This window comes from Trifolium pratense, linkage group LG5, assembly GCF_020283565.1.
Source record: "Trifolium pratense cultivar HEN17-A07 linkage group LG5, ARS_RC_1.1, whole genome shotgun sequence".
Classification (NCBI taxonomy): domain Eukaryota; kingdom Viridiplantae; phylum Streptophyta; class Magnoliopsida; order Fabales; family Fabaceae; genus Trifolium; species Trifolium pratense.
This window is the reverse complement of record NC_060063.1, coordinates 47,078,849-47,084,848: the sequence shown is the minus strand read 5'-3', so window position 1 is coordinate 47,084,848 and position 6,000 is coordinate 47,078,849.

Here is a 6,000-nt window from a genome sequence, read left to right as displayed (position 1 = left end):
CAAGAGGGGAAAAAATAGTTTTTTATTAATGGGCTCGACAAGATGTTGAATCCTGCTCCTACGTATTCCCTGGTGCGATGGGAAACTCAAAGCCCCGTAGTTCTGGGTAGAAAATGATTGTTGGTTGGTTGATTTTATTTATGAAAATATTTTAGGCCGCGCTTGGGCGAAAAAAATATTTGATTGAGAAGACGGACTCACACTTGGGCGATGATATCCGCTCGAGAAAAAAAATAATTTAACGCACACGGGCGTGAAAATAATGTTTGATGGGTTGAAATTGATTTTATTGTTTTTAAGAGAATGACGATTATTCGGACTACGAGTCATACGTCAAGAGTCCAGAAAACCGGGAAGTGGGGTAGTCATACGTCAATCCACTCCTTTTTCATTCGGTTAGTATTTTTATTATATTTTTATTTATTTTGAATTAAATAAAATACAGCAAAAAAAATGAATAATAATAAAAAAAACAAAAAATAACAAAATAAAAAAAATCGCAGAGGGGGGTGTTGAACAGAGACAGGGAAGGTGATTTCGACTGTCTGATTGATCAGACGGTCCTGATGAGATTACGATGAGGAGCGTTCCTGGCCATTTGATGGAAATCAACGGCCTGAAACAGGAACGCTACGGTGGGCATATGCGCACCGGATCCCAGCCTATACATATCCAAAGCCAACCGATTTTCCCAATTTTCACAAATCTTTCTCTCTTTTCCTCAACTTCTCTCCCGGTCTCTCTCTCTCTCTTTCTCAGTTTTCTCTCATATTTATTCTTTCAAATTCCCAAATCAGCTTTTTCTCAATCAAATTAACAACAATCAATACAAACCTCTATTTTCTAAATCAACAAAAAAAGCATGGAAATAAAATATTATGAAAAGGAAAGAAAGAATGGTCACCGGCGGCAAAAGAGGAGCTCTGGCGCAGGGAGAGAGCAGATTCGCAACAGAGGAGGTGGTGATGAGTGGCGGCGGATTCGACGGCAGTGAAAGTGACTCGGTGGTTCGCCGTATTTGCAGCGGCAACGAGAGCTCCTTTTCTTTATTATTCTGCTCCTTCTCTGTTTCTTTCTCCCTTTCAATTTGATTTCGTTTCTATTCTTCTTTTTCTATGATTTTTCTTCTTTTTGATGTTATTGCTTTTTGACAGTGGGTTTTTGATTTTTATGGTGGTTTGTATTGGTGGTGATATGTTGAAGATGGTGGCTGATGTGTGATTGGTAATGATGGTGTTGATGGATGGTTGAGAGAAGGCGCAGTAACAATGTTGCGGCCGTTGTTATTATTTTTTTCCTCTCAAATTTTCTCTATGTTAGAACTTTGGTTGCAATTGTGTTATTTCTGTTTTCTCTCTCACAAACTCAATGCCTCTCACAAACTCAATGCCTCCCCTCAAATTCAGCCATTACCCTCTATTTATAGAAGAAATCAATCAGAGGAGTTTGAACAAAATGCAATTCAAATTCATCAAAAGTCAAGCACAACAGTGTATGAAACCTGCACCCAATCTGCCTCTTGTCAAACTCCAATTTTCTGCACCGAAAGGCTACACCATAGGCTTGCAAATCAGAAGAAAAAATGGCTATGCTTTTAATGCATCAAAGAAAAATCAACCTGCAAATTGTGTGCTGAAGATCTTCTGGCTAGACTAAATCCCACAATATATGCACAATACTGTTTTGTTTGTTTCTTTGTGGAAAAATTGGGATTGGAAAGAGAGATTCACCTTCATGATTAAGTGTAGCTAAGGCTCTTTTGTGAGAAAATAGCAAAGTGAATGGGAGGCGCCGCACTATTGCTGCTGTGTTGCTCAGTTTCTTTTTTTTCATTTTTTTATAATAACAATAACTATAATAAATAATACTAATAATGAAAAGAAAGAAAAAAAAAGAAAAAAAAAGAAAAATTGAAAGGGGAGAAGAGGAAAGCAACAACGTTGCTTCTCTTTTTATTATATTTTTTTTGTTTTGTTTTAATAATAATAATAATACAAGAAAAGATATTTGACTTTTTTATTAATTAAATTAACTTTGATTAAATACACTGTATAAACATAGATGTTAATTTAAATGATAAAAAAGTCAGATGAAAAAGAGTGGGCAAAATTTAGGGTGTGACAGTATGCATTTAGTTTGTGATTGTTGAAGCAAAATCCTTTTTGATATGTGTTTTAATGACAACAAACCTTATGGAATAAATGTTAAGTTTTATGAATGGTGATCTACTGATGGTTGCACTTGAGTTTTTGTTTAAAGACAGATAATGATAAAAGTGGACGAGCTAGATGCCACTCACATCAACAAGTGCATTTTATATACTCAAACAATGAAAGAATTGGAGTATCATCAGATAATTACAACAATAGTATCACAAGCTTCATGAAGATTTTTAAAGACTGTTGTTTGAATCATACGAGGATTCATCGAACGTTCAAGCAAGAAAGTGAACTTCATGGTTAATAGTCTTCATCTTCACCACAAGGTTTACAATGGGAATTAAATATTCAAGGAAGATTAAGAGGATCGTAGTTGAAGAATCAAGATGGAAAAACCTGCATCACAAGCTACAAAAGAATATATTTGATGTTGTGTGACAAAACTTACATTGAGTTTTGTACTACATGCTTTGAAGAATTACAATTGCAATTAATATCAAAAGGAATGATGCATGTACGAAAGATCGTCAAAAGCTACTCAAAGTATCATCCTACCAAAGCTTGTCAAGATGACAATGTTTGAGAATAATCTTCCACGATGTTTTCAAAAGAGCTTATGCACAATGCATAAAAGTTTAATCATTCTCAATGATGAGTACACTCACGCCTCCACTAAATAATCTTAAAGATACTCATTGAACAAACAACAATGTGTGCAAAATGTCAAAGAGGAATTATGGGAAGTTTGCAACAACAAAAGAATTCAAAGTTGATTGACCAAAGAAGATATTATCTTCTCATAAAGAAAAGAAATATTATCAACTCTTATGAAACAATGTTCTCATCATGAACATGTTTATTTTCCTCAAGAGCATTCATATCAGTTCAGCACAATTACAAGAATCAACTTTGAAGAAGAAATCATTTCAAAGGTTGAATTATTTATAAGTCAGTAGAACGTTCTCAGAACGGTCTCCCAAGTTTGCGTGTTCAAGGATAATCACTTTTCATAAGTCAACTTGGTACAAGACAAGAATGAACTTTTATATGAGAGTTATTCCAAGGATCATAGCAGTGGAATAAATCATATAAGGCAACGAATGAATTATGACTATAGAACATTCTCTTGTTGTCATATTCAAGGAGTTACATGAACATATCTCTTGCCAAGGTTTATGATTCCCTCATGGACAACTGGTGCTGTTATTTAGACCAATGAAAATGCAGCAACAAAGAGTACATACAGCTTGCAAAGAAGCTTCAATACTGATCCAAGTACAAGAGTATGACAAGGGTGGCTACATTCTTCCATAAAAGAATAATTCCTTTACTATTCATGTGTCCTTTGAAGGACAAGTGAACAGTTGCTACTCTATGCCTTTATTGAGTGTTTACAGCTGTTTGACAACTTGCAACAGCTCTTTAAGCACATGGGGATTATCTACACCAGTACAGAGAATGATCTCCAAAATTCTGGAGAATGGTCTCCCAGATTTTTGCACTTATGTGGCAATCTTATCCAAAGCATCCCAATCTTATTTCCACACATAGGGAATATATTTGCAACGGATATATGTCAGAAACAACTCATTTACAGTTGGCAAAACGAATATCTCTGTCATCTAGTACTATGTCACAGTCAGAGACCATCGGAAGAATGATCTCCCAGATTTTTGCACTTATGTGACAATCTTATCCAAAGGCATCCCAATCTGATTTCCACACATGGGGAATATGTTTGCAACGGATATATACTCAGAAACAACTCATTGACAGTTGGCTAAAGAATATTTCTGCCATCAAGTACAATGTGACAGTCAGAGACCATCGAAAGAATGATCTCCTGAAGCATCTAAAGGACAAATTCACATGGACTGTTTTGTTTCTCTCACAACAGCTATTTCTATACTCTCAACGGTTATAATTGATGTTCAAACTACAGAGGGACATCTCCATCTATAAATAGCATGGTTGGTTGCACAAGAAGAGCAAGAGTTCAAGCTACAAATCATAAAACACTTGTTTTTGTCTACAAGTCATAAAACTCTTCTACACTCAAAGATCTTCATTCTCATCTATACTTCTGGTATATTGAGTGTTTTTATTTGCTTCTCAAACTAACCTTTGAGTTTCAACAAAGCAAATATCTTAAGAGACCACTTTGGTACACAACTCACTTTTAAGTGGTTGTATCTTTGTCTCTTCTTTTTCACTCATACTCCAAGCTCTCTAGAAAAATAGGATCTATATTTCATGAGTATTTTGAGTGTAATTCATTTGTAAGCTTCACAAACGGTTAGGTGTGATTAAAAGCTTAGATCCAAGAAACCATTGATAAATCCTTAGGATTCTCTCAAATCAATTGGGTATAATTGATTGAGGTTACCTTGTAAAGGTAGAGCAGCTGGTTATAGCTGGTTACTTTGTGATCTTGGTTTAGATCATAAAGGGTCTTTGATCTGGGCTTAGATCAAAGGGAAGTTTCTGTAATCTTGATCTAGATTATAGTGGAAAACTCACAGGCGTGGGGACTGGACTAGCCCAGGATTCGGGTGAACCAGTATAAATTTTGTGTGTGAATCTCTCTTACCTTTAACTATTTATTTTCTGTAAACACACATCACACAAACCACTTAATTTACATTCACTTTGAATTCTCACACAGCAGAGAACATTCTCCAAACATAGCAGAGAACGTTCTCCGAACACAGCAGAGAACATTATCTGAACAAGCTGTTTTATATTTAACTAACATTTATCCAAGTATACACTTGAGATCAATTCTGTAGTGCAGGATTAAATTTTTAAAAGGGTCACAATTCAAACCCCCCCTTTCTTGTGACTATTTCTTCCACTTCAATTGGTATCAGAGCACTGCCTCTAAGGTTTGAACACTTAACAGTGTTAGAGGAAAAGATTCGGGAAGAAGTGATGTCAAAACCTGCAAATCAAAGTACATGTCCTAAATGCAAAAAGAATGGACAAAACAAGAAAGTGCAAAGAAAGCTTGCTTCCAAGAAGAAATCCGCGATGGCTTCAAAAGGTGACTTTGATGATTCAAAAACAGAGGAAAAAGAAAGCACGTGTCTAATGGTAAATGAAGAGGTAACAAATTCTAAACCTTGCTTTTTATGTATAGAAAGAAATGTTGAATTTGATAGTCTTCTAAAAGACTCAAACTGTTTATCTAAAAAATGTACATTTTTAGAAAATCAATTGTTTGAGATAAAGAAAGAAAATGAGAAACTACAAATCTTGAATGATAAATATTTTAAAATTATTCAAGAATTGCAATACTCTCATTTGAAAATTTTTGAACAACAAAATATTAGTAATGAGAAACAATTCACAAATCAACTTCCAGAATGTTCTAAAATCCATGAAGAGATTGTTGTTTTGAAAGAAAATGTTTTAGAATTGAAAAATGACACAACAAGGTTTATAAATTCTATAGGAACTTTTCAAAACATAAAGGAATTACAAGTAGTAACTTTTGGAAAAACTAGTTTAGGTTGTAGAACTTTTCAAAAACAAAAGCCATGTGAAAATTTTATTGCTCATCATAAAGATCAAAAAATACAAAGATACAAATGCTCTTATTGTTGGAAATATGGTCATATTGAATCCTTTTGTTTTAAGAAAAAAAAAACTCAAAAGAAAAGAACATTCTCATAACATTCTACAAAGACATTCTTTCTCCAAAACTTCCTATAAGAGATCAACTTATCATCATAAGAAGAAATCTTATAAGAGGAATAACACTAACCTCCAAGGACCCAAATCGTTATGGGTACCAAAATCATTACTAACTTGTGTTGCAGAAATGTTTTCAAGTAATCAA